Here is a 12,053-nt window from a genome sequence, read left to right on the forward strand (position 1 = left end):
AGTGAGTTCCTTATTTATTTATCGTTTTGGCGCCTAACCTTCTGAAAAACACTCAAAAGACAGATTTCTTTTAAGGTCGTTTAATTTCCTCATATAGGAGGCTTTGCATGCACTTTAGAGTTTGATATATAACAGTCCGAAAAAAAAAGCTAAAATTAATTTTTTTGATAATTTTACTTTTATCATATAATGGCCCAGAATTTACCTAGAATTTTGGCATCTCGGTACCTATGAAGATGAATAAGAAAAAAAAAAATAATCATATTTTTTATTTTTTATTTATTTATTTTTCTAAATAAAGAGTGTTATTTGTGGGTTTTAGCTTTTTGGTACTTAAGGAACTAAAAAACACTCATAATACATATTTCTCGTAATGTCCTCTCGTTTCCCAAACATAAGGTTCTTCGCATGTATTTAAGCGTTTTTATAGATAACATGATAAAAAAAAAAACTCAAAATACATGTTTTTGGTAATGTTATTCTGTTTGTCCAAAAAAAGGTGTTTTGCATGCGTTTTAGCGATTAGGTACGTAATGAGCTCAAAAAAACCTAAAGGCAAGTTCTTGCTAAAAGTTGGTTTTATTCCCATTGCCCTGCTTTTTAGTGGTTTATTGCCTAACACGCTCAAAAACACTCGAAATACATTTTCTGGTAATATTTTTCTCCCACATAAAGCTAGTTTCGCATGGAAATTAGGGTTTTGGTAACTAAGAATGTGAAAAGCACTCAAAATACAGGAATTTAGTAAGGTTCTGTTTCTTAATTAAAAGTGTTATTCATGAGTTTCAGCATTTTGTTATGTAAGAAACTTCTCTAATACACACATTTGGTAAGGTAGTTCTGTTTCTCAATTAAAAGTATTATTCATGAGTTTCAGCATTTTGGTATATAATAAACTTCTTTATGTACACGAGTTTTTGAGTTTTTTGCCTTGTGGTTCTTGTGAAACTATAAAACACTCATTATACACGTTTTTCGTAATGTCCTTTTCTTCCCTAATATAGAGTGCGTTTCATCCATTTTTGCATTTTTTTGTAGGTAACAAGCTCAAAAACACATCAAAATATATCTTTTTGGTAATGTTATTCTATTTCTTCATATTGGTTGGTTTGCATCCGTTTTAGCGTTTATCTACGTAAATCACTGAAAAGTCACGTTTTCAGTAATATTATTGAAATTCCTGAAAAAAACACTCAAAAGACAGGTTTCTGGTAAAGTCGAGTAATTTCTCCATATAGGTGGCTTTGCATGCACTTCAGGGTTTGGTACATAACTCCGGAAAAAAAAGCTAAAATTATTTTTTTATAATAATTTTTTTTTTTTTTACAAAATTTCCCTGAATTTTTCCAGAACTTTGGTATCTCGGTACCTATGAAGATGAATAAAAAAAAATAAAAATATTTTCTCTATAAAGTGTTATTTGTGAGTTTTAGGTTTTTGGTACTTAAGGAACTTAAAAACACTCATAATACGCGATTTTCGTAATGTCCTTTTCTTTTACAAACATAGGGCTCTTTACATGTATTTAAGTATTTTATTTTATAGGTAACATGATCAAAAACACTCAAAATACATATTTTTGGTAATGTTATTCTGTTTCTCCATAAAGGGTGTTTTACATGCGTTTTAGCGTTTTGGTATGTAAGGAGTTAAAAAACACTTAAAGGCAAGTTCTTCGTAAAAGTTGGTTTTATTCCCAAGTAATGTGATTGTTCTGCTTTTTAGTGCTTTGTTGCATATTACGCTCAAAAACACTCAAAAGACATTTTTCTGGTAATGTCATTTTTTTTCCCACATAAAGCTAGTTTCGCATGTAATTTGGCAATTTCGTAACTAAGAATGTGAAAAACACTCAAAATACACAATTTGGTAGGGTAGTTCTGTTTCTCGATTAAAAGTGTTATTTATGCATTTCATCATTTTGGTATGTAAGAAACTTCTCTATATACACGAGTTTTTGCGTTTATTGCCTTGTGGTTCTTGTGAAACTATAAAACACTCATTATTTCTCATTTCTCGTAATGTTCTTTTGTTTCCTAATATAGAGTGCTTTCCATCCATTTTTGCATTTTTTGTAGGTAACAAGCTTAAAAACACTCAAAATATATCTTTTTGGTAATGTTATTCTATTTCTTCATATTGGTTTCTTTGCATCCGTTTTAGCGTTTTTCTTCGTAAATCTCTGAAAAGACTCGTGTTCAGTAATATTGTTGAAATTGCTTCTGGTACAGGTTTCTGGTAAAGTCGTGTAATTTTCCCATATAGGTGGCTTTGCATGCACTTAAGGGTTTGGTACATAACTCCGGAAAAAGCTAAAATTATTTTTTTGGTTAATTTTTTTCCTTACGTAATTTCCCTGAATTTTGCCCTGAATTTTAGCATCTCGGTACTTATGAAGATGAATAACAGAAAAAAAAAATGCATTTATTTGTATTTTTTTTCTCTATAAAGAGTGTTATTTGTGTGTTTTAGATTTTTGGTACTCAAGGAACCCAAAAACTCTCATAATACATAATTTTCGTAATAACCTTTCGTTTCACAAACATATGGTTCTTTGCATGTATTTAAGCGTTTTTATAGGTAACATCATCAAAAACACTTAAAATTCATTTTTTTAGTAATGTTATTATGTTTCTCCATAAAGGGTGTTTTGCATGCGTTTTAGCGTTTTCTTATGTAAGGAGTTAAAAACACTTAAAGGCATGTTTTTTGGTAAAAGTTGGTTTTATTCCCATGTAATGTGATTGTCCTGCTTTTTAGTGCTTTGTTGTATATCACGCTCTAAAACACTCAAAAGACACTTTTCTGGTAATGTCATTTTTTCCCACATAAAACTAGTTTCGCTTGTAATTTCGGATTTTCGTAACTAAGAATGTGAAAAACACTCAAAATACTCACATTTGGTAAGATAGTTTTGTTTCTCAATTAAAAATCTTATTCATGAATTTCAGCATTTTGGAATATAAGAAACTTCTTTATATACACGAGTTTTTGCGTTTTTTGCCTTGTGGTTCTTGTGAAACTATAAAACACTCATTATACTCGTTTCTCGTAATGTCCATTTACTTCCCAATATAGAGTGCTTTCCATCCATTTTCGCGTTTTTTGTAGGTAACAATTTCAAAAACACTCAAAATATACCTTTTTGGTAATGTTATTTTATTTCTTCATTTTGGTTGGTTTTAGCGTTTTCTACGTAAAACACCGAAAAGACACGTTCTCATTAATTTTGTTTGGGATTCCCATATAGATTGACTTCCTTGGGTTTTATCGTGTTGGTTCCTAACATGCTGAAAAACACTCATAAGACAGTTTTCTGGCAAAGACGTTTAATTTCCCCATATAGGTGGCTTTGCATGCACTTTAGCGGTTTGGTATATAACAGTCCGAAAAAAAATGGAAAATTTAACTTTTTTGATAATGTTCTTATTTCACATAATTTCCTGAGCTTTGCCCGAATTTTGGCACCTCATTACCTGTAAAGATGAATAAGAATGAAAAAAAAAATATCGTATTTTATTTATTTTTTTTTATCAATAAAGAGTGTAATTTGTGGCTTTTAGCTTTTTCGTACTTAATGAACTTAAAAACACTCATAATACACTAACATGCCTAACATGCTAAAAACACTTAAAACATAGATTTCTGGTAAGGTCGTTTCATTTCTTCATATTGGAGGCTTTGCATGCACTTTAGGGTTTGGTACATAACAGTCCGAAAATAAAAAGCTGAAATTAACTTTTTTGATAATATTCTTTTATCACGTAAATGCTTTGAATTTTCCCAGAATTTTGGCATCTCGGTACCTTTAAAGATGAATAACAACAAAAAAAAAAAAAATCCTATTTATTTTATTTATTTTATTTATTTATTTTTTTTTCATTTTCTAAATAAAGAGTGTTATTTGTGGGTTTTAGCTTTTTGGTACTTACGGAACATAAAAAAAAAAACACTAATAATACACGTTTATCGTAATGTTCTTTTGTTTCCCAAACATAATGTTCTTTGCATGTACTTAAGCGTGTTTATAGATAACAAGATCAAAAACACTCCAAATACATGTTTTTCGTAATGTTATTCTGTATCTCCATAAAGTTTGTTTTGCATGCTTTTTAGCGGTTTGGTATATCAGGGGTTAAAAAACACTTATACTTATACTTATACTTATACTTCTTCGTAAAAGTTGGTTTTATTCCCATGTAATGTGATCGTTCTGCTTTTTAGTGCTGTGTTACATATCACGCTGAAAAATACTCAAAAGACACTTTTCTGGTAATGTCATTTTTTTTTCTCACATGAAGCTAGTTTGGCATGTAATTTCGCATTTTTGTAACCAAGAATGTAAAAAAAACACTCAAAATACACAATTTGGTAAGGTAGTTCTGTTTATCGATTAAAAGTGTTATTCATGCATTTATTCATTTTGGTATGTAAGAAATTTATTTATATACACGAATTTTTGCGTTTATTGCCTTGTGGTTCTTTTAAAACTATAAAACACTCATTATACACGTTTCTCGTAATATCCTTTTGTTTCCTAATATAGAGTGCTTTACATTCATTTTTGCATTTTTTGTAGGTAACAAGCTCAAAAACACTCAAAATATATCTTTTTGGTAATGTTATTCTATTTCTTCATATAGGATGGTTTGCATCCGCTTTAGCGTTTTTCTACGTAAAACACTGAAAAGACACGTTTTCAGTCATTTTCTTTTGGATTCACATATTGACTGACTTCCATATTATTTATCGTTTTGGTGCCTAACATGCTGAAAAACACTGAAAAGACAGGTTTCTCGTAAAGTCGTTTAACTTCCCTATATAGGTGGCTTTGCATGCACTTTAGGGTTTGGTACATAACAATTTCGAAAAAAAGCTATAATTAACTTTTATGATAATGTTCTTTTTTCCACATAAATTCCCTGAATTTTGGCAGAATTTTGGCATCTCGGTACCTATGAAGATGAATAGCAAAAAAAAAAAAAATCCCATTTTTTTATTTTTTTTATTTATTATTATTATTATTATTATTATTATTATTATTATTATTATTATTATTATTATTATTTTTCTAAAGAGTGTTATTTGTGGGTTTTAGCTTTCTGGTACTGAAGCAACTTAAAAATCACTCATAATACACGTTTCTCGTAATGTTCTTTTGTTTCCCAAACATAAGGTTCTATTTTTGTATTTAAGCGTTTTTATAGATAACATGATAAAATACACTCAAAATACATGTATTTGGTAATGTTATTGTATTTCTCCATAAAATGTATTTTGCATGCGTTTTAGCATTTTGGTATGTAAGGAGCTCAAAAACACTTAAAGGCAAGTTCTTGGTAAAATTTGGTTATATTCCCATGTAATGTGATTGCCCCGGCTTTTAGTGTTTTATTGCGTAACACGCTCAAAAAATACTGAAAAGACATGCAAAGCCTCCCATATGAGGAAATTTAAGACCTTACCGGAAATCTGTCTTTTGAGTGTTTTTTTCAGCATGTTAGGCACCAAAACGATAAATAATAAGAAACCCACTTTATGTGAGAATCCAAAAGAAAATTACTGAAAACGTGTCTTCTCTGTGTTTTACGTAGAAAAACGCTAACTAAAACTGATACAAACCAACCAATATCAAGAAGCAGAAAAACATTACCAAAAATGTATATTTTGAGTTTTTTTGAGCTTGTTACCTACAAAAAAAAAAAAACGAAAATGGATACAAAGCACGCTATATTGGGAAACAAAGGGACATTGCGAGAAAAGTGTATAATGAATGTTTTATAGTAAAAAAAAAACACATGGCAAAAAACGCAAAAACTCGAGTATATGCTGAAACTCATGAATAGCACTCTTAATTGAGAAACAGAGCAACTTACTAAATGCGTGTCAAAAACACTAAAAGGCAAGTTCTTCGTAAAAGTTGGTTTTATTCTCATGTCATGTGATTGCCCTGCTTTTTAGTGCTTTATTGCCTAACACGCTCAAAAACACTCAAAGACACTTTTCTGGTAATGGCATTTTTTTCCCACATAAAGCTAGTTTCGCATGGAATTTGGGATTTTGATAACTAAGAATGTAAAAAAACACTCAAAATACACGAATTTAGTAAGGTTGTTCTGTTTCTTGATTAAGAATGTTATTCATGAGTTTCAGTATTTTGGTATCTTACAAACTTCTCCATACAGTCGAGTTTTTGCGTTTTTTGCTTTGTGATTCTGGTGAAACTATAAAACACTCATTATACACGTTTCTCGTTATGTCCTTTTTTTTTCCTTATATAGAGTGCTTTGCATCCATTTTCGCGTTTTTTTTTATGTAACAAGCTCAAAAACACACAAAATATACTTTTTTGGTAATGTTATTCTATTTCTCCATATTGGTTGGTTTGCATCCGTTTTAGCGTTTTTCTACGTAAATCTTTTAAAAGACACGTTTCCAGTAATTTTGTTTTGTATTTCCATATAGAGTGACTTTCATATTATTTATCGTTTTGGTGCCTCAGATGCTTTTTGGTGCCTTTTGCTTCCCAATATAAAGTGCTTTCCATCCTTTTTCGCGTTTTTTGTAGGTAACAATTTCAAAAACACTCCAAATATACCTTTTTGGGAATGTTATTCTATTTCTTCATTTTGGTTGCTTTGCATCCGTTTTAGCGTTTTCTACGTAAAACACCGAAAAGACACGTTTTCAGTAATTTTGTTTTGGATTCCCATATAGATTGACTTCCTTGGTTTTTATCGTGTTAGTTCCTAACATGCTGAAAAACACTCATAAGACAGTTTTCTGGCAAAGACGTTTAATTTCCCCATATAGGTGACTTTGCGTGCACTTTAGGGGTTTGGTACATAACAATCCGAAAAAAAAGCTAAATTTAACTTTTTTGATAATGTTCTTATTTCATATAATTTCCTGAACTTTGCCTGAATTTTGGCACCTTGTTACCTGTGAAGATGAAAGAATGAAAAAAAATATCGAATTTTTTTATTTATTTATTTATTTTTTCTCAATAAAGAGTGTAATTTGTGGCTTTTAGCTTTTTCGTACTTAATGAACTTAAAAACACTCATAATACACGTTTCTGGTAATGTCTTTTCATTTCCGCAAAATAGGGTTCTTTGCATGTATTTAAGCATTTTTATTGGTAACATGATCAAAAACACTCAAAATACATGTTTTTGGTAATGTTATTCTGTTTCATAATAAAGTGTATTTTGCATGCATTTTAGTGTTTTGGTATATAAGGAGCTCAAATACAATTAAAGGCAAGTTCTTGTTAAAAATTGGTTTTATTCCAATGTAATGTGATTGCCCTGCTTTTTAGTGCTTTATTGCCTAACACGCTCAAAAACACTCAAAAGACATTTTTCTGGTAATGTAATTTTTTTCTCACATAAAGCTGGTTTCGCATGCAATTTGGGGTTTTGGTAACAAAGAATGTGAAAAGCACTCAAAATACACGCATTTAGTAAGATTGTTCTGTTTCTCAATTAAGAGTGTTGTTCCAGAGTTTCAGCATTTTGGAATGTAAGAAACTTCTCTATATACACGAGTTTTTGCGTTTTTTTCCTTGTAGTTCTTGTGAAACTATAAAACACTTATTATTCACGTTTCCCGTAATATCATTTTGCTTCCCAATATAGAGTTCTTTCCATCCATTTTCGCGTTTTTTGTAGGTAACAATTTCAAAAACACTCAAAATATACCTTTTTGGTAATGTTATTTTATTTCTTCATATTGGTTTGTTTGCATCTGTTTTAGTGTTTTTCTAGGTAAAACACCGAAAAGACACGTTTTTAGTAATTTTGTTTTGCATTCCCATATAGATTGACTTCCATATTATTTATCGTGTTGGTTCCTAACATGCTGAAAAACACTCATAAGACCGTTTTCTGGCAAAGACGTTTAATTTCCCCATATAGGTGGCTTTCTATGCAATTTAGGGGTTTGGTACATAACAGTCCGAAAAAAAAGCTAAATTTAACTTTTTTGATAATGTTCTTATTTCACATAATTTCCTGAATTTTGCCCGAATTTTGGCATCTCGGTACCTGTGAAGATGAATAAGAAAGAAAAAAAAAATATCGTATTTTTTTATTTATTTTTTTTGTTTCTCAATAAAGAGTGTTATTTGTGGCTTTTAGCTTTTTTGTAATTAATGAACTTAAAAACACTCATAATACACGTTTCTTGTAATCTCCTTTTGTTTCCCAAAAATAGTGTTCTTTGCATGTATTTAAGCGTTTTTATTGGTAACATGATCAAAAACACTCAAAATACATGTTTTTGGTAATGTTATTCTGTTTCACCATAAAGAGTGTTTTGCATGCGTTTTAGTGTTTTGGTATATAAGGAGCTCAAAAACACTTAAAGGCAAGTTCTTGGTAAAAATTCGTTTTCCTCCAATGTAATGTGATTGCCCTCCTTTTTAGTGCTTTATTGCCTATCACGCTCAAAAACACTCAAAACACACTTTTCTGGTAAAGTCATTTTTTTCCCCACAAATCTATTTTCGCATGCAATTTGGGGTTTTGGTGACTAAGAATGTGAAAAGCACTCAAAATACACGCATTTATTAAGGTTGTTCTGTTTCTGAATTAGGAGTGTTATACATGAGTTTTAGCATTTTTGTATCTAGGAAACCTCTCCATATACACGAGATTTTGCGTTTTTTGCCTTGTGGTTTTTTTGAACTATAAAACACTCATTATACACTTTTCTTGCAATGTCCTTTTGTTTCTCAATATAGAGTGCTTTGCATCAATTTTCGCGTTTTTTGTAGGTAACAAGCTCAAAAACACTCAAAATATACCTTTTTAGTAATGTTTTTCTATTTTTTTATATTGGTTGTTTTGCATCCGTTTTAGCGCTTTTCTACGTAAAACACTGAGAAGACACGTTTTCAGTAACTTTGTTTTTAATTCCCATATAGAGTGAGTTCCTTATTATTTATCGTTTTGGTGCCTAACATGCTAAAAAAACACTCAAAACACAGATTTCTGGTAAGGTCATTTAATTTCCTCATATAGGAGGCTTTGCATGCACTTTAGGGTTTGGTACATAATAGTCCGAAAAAAAGCTGAAATTAACTTTTTTGACAATATTCTTTTATCATATGATTGCCCTGAATTTTCCCAGAATTTTGGCATCTTGGTACCCATGAATATGAATAAAAAAAAAATTTTTTTAATTTTTTTTTTTTTTTTTTTTTTATTTTCTACATAAAGAGTGTTATTTGTGGGTTTCAGCTTTTTGGTACTTAAGGAACTTAAAAAACATTCATAATACACGTTTCTCGTAATGTCCTTTTGTTTCTCAAACATAATGTTCTTTGCATGTATTTAAGCGTTTTTATAGATAACATGATCAAAAACACTCAAAATACATGTTTTTGGTAAAGTTATTCTGTTTCTCCATAAAGTTTGTTTTGCATGCGTTTTAGCGATTTGGTATATAAGGAGCTCAAAACACTTAAAGGCATGTTTTTGGTATAAATTGGTGTTATTCCAATGTAATATGATTGCCCTGCTTTTTAGTGCTTTATTGCCTATCACGCTCAAAAACACTTATAAGACACTTTTATGGTAATGTCATTTTTTTCTCACATAAAGGTTGTTTCGCATGCAATTTGGGGTTTTGGTAATTAAGAATGTGAAAAGCACTCAAAATACACGCATTTAGTAAGGTTATTCTGTTTCTCAATTAAGAGTGTTATTCATGAATTTCAGCATTTTGGTATCTAGGAACATTCTCCATATACACGAGTTTTTGTGTTTTTTGCCTTTTGTTTTTTTTGAACTATAAAAACCTCATTATACACTTTTCTTGCAAAGTCCTTTTGTTTTCTAATATAGAGTGCTTTGCATCAATTTTCGCGCTTTTTGTAGGTAACAAGCTCAAAAACACTAAAAATATACCTTTTTGGTAATGTTTTTCTGTTTGTTGATATTGGCTGGTCTGCATCCGTTTTAGCGTTTTTCTACGTAAAACACAGAAAAACACGTTTTCAGCAATTTTGTTTTGGATTCTCATATAGAGTGAGTTCCTTATTATTTATCGTTTTGGTGCCTAACATGCTGAAAAACACTCAAAAAACAGATTTATGGTACGGTCATTTAATTTCCTCATATAGGAGTCTTTGGATGCACTTTAGGGTTTGGTACATAACAGTCCGAAAAAAAAGCTAAAAATAACTTTTTTGATAATTTTCTTTTATCATGTAATAGCCCTGAATTTTCCCAGAATTTTGGCATCTCGGTACCTATGAAGATGAATAACAAAAAAAAAAAAAAAATCCTATTTTTTTATTGTCTTACTTTTTTTTTTTTTTTCTAAATAAAGAGTGTTATTTGTGGGTTTTAGCTTTTTGGTACTTAAGGAACTTAAAAACACCTATAATACACATTTCTCGTAGGGTCCTTTCGGTTCGCAAACATAAGGTTCTTTGCATGTATTTAAGCGTTTTTATAGATAACATGATCAAAAACACTCAAAATATATGTTTTTGGTAATTTTATTCTGTTTGTCCATAAAAGGTGTTTTGCATGCGTTTTAGCGTTTTGGTATGTAATGAGCTCAAAAACACTTAAAGGTAAGTTCTTGGTAAAAGTTGTTTTTATTCCCATGTAATGTGTTTGCCATGCTTTTTAGTGCTTTATTGCCTAACACGCTCAAAAACACTGAAAAGACACTTTTCTGCTAATATCATTTTTTTTCCCACATAAAGCTAGTTTTGCATGGAATTTGGGGTTTTGGTCATTAAGAATGTGAAAAAAACTCAAAACACAGGCATTTAGTAAGGTTGTTCTATATCTTAATTTAAAGTGTTATTCATGAGTTTCAGCTTTTTGGTATGTAAGAAACTTCTTTATGTACACGAGTTTTTGAATTTTTTACCTTGTGGTTCTTGTCAAACTATAAAACACTCATACACGTTTCTCGTAAAGTCCTTTTCTTTGCCAATATTAAGTGCTTTCCATCCATTTTTTCATTTTTAGTAGGTAACAAGCTGAAAAACACATCAAAATATATCTTTTTGGTAATGTTATTCTCTTTCATCATATTGGTTGGTTTACATCCGTTTTAGCGTTTTTCTACGTAATTCACAGAAAAGACACGTTTTCAGTAATATTGTTGAAATTGCTGAAAACACTCAAAAGACTGGTTTCTGGTAAAGTCGTGTAATTTCCCCATATAGGTGGATTTGACTGCACTTCAAGGAGTGTACATAACTCCGGAAAAAGCTAAAATTATTTTTTTATAATGATTTTTTTTTAATTCCCATGAATTTTGCCTGAATTTTGGCATCTCGGTACCTATGAAGATGAATAACAAAAAAAAAAAAAAAATTTCTCTCTATAAAGAGTGTTATTTTTGGGTGTTAGCTTTTTGGTACTTAAGGAACTTAAAAACACTAATAATACATGATTTTCGTAATGTCCTTTTGTTATACAAACATAGGGTTCTTTACATGTATTTAAGCGTTTTTATAGGTTACATGATCAAAAACAATCAAAATACATGTTTTTGGTAATGTTATTCTGTTTCTCCATAAAGGGTGTTTTGCATGCGTTTTAGCGATTTGGTATGTAAGGAGTTAAAAAACACTTAAAGGCAAGTTCTTCGTAAAAGTTGGTTTTATTCCCATGTAATGTGATTGTTCTGCTTTTTAGTGCTTTGTTGCATATCACGCTCAAAAACACTCAAACGACACTTTTTTTGGTAATGTCATTTTTTTTTCCCACATCAAGGTAGTTTCGCATGTAATTTGGCATTTTCGTAACTAAGAATGTGAAAAACACTCAAAATACACAATTTGGTAAGGTAGTTCTGTTTCTCGATTAAAAGTGTTATTCATGCATTTCATCATTTTGGTATGTAAGAAATTTCTCTATATACACGAGTTTTTGCGTTTATTGCCTTGTGGTTCTTTTAAAACTATAAAACACTCATTATACACGTTTCTCGTAATGTCCTTTTGTTTCCTAATATAGAGTGCTTTACATCCATTTTTACATATTTTTTGTAGGTAACAAGCTCAAAAACACTCAAAATAT

The sequence above is a fragment of the Scylla paramamosain genome, chromosome 34 (genome assembly GCF_035594125.1).
Source record: "Scylla paramamosain isolate STU-SP2022 chromosome 34, ASM3559412v1, whole genome shotgun sequence".
NCBI classification, from domain to species: domain Eukaryota; kingdom Metazoa; phylum Arthropoda; class Malacostraca; order Decapoda; family Portunidae; genus Scylla; species Scylla paramamosain.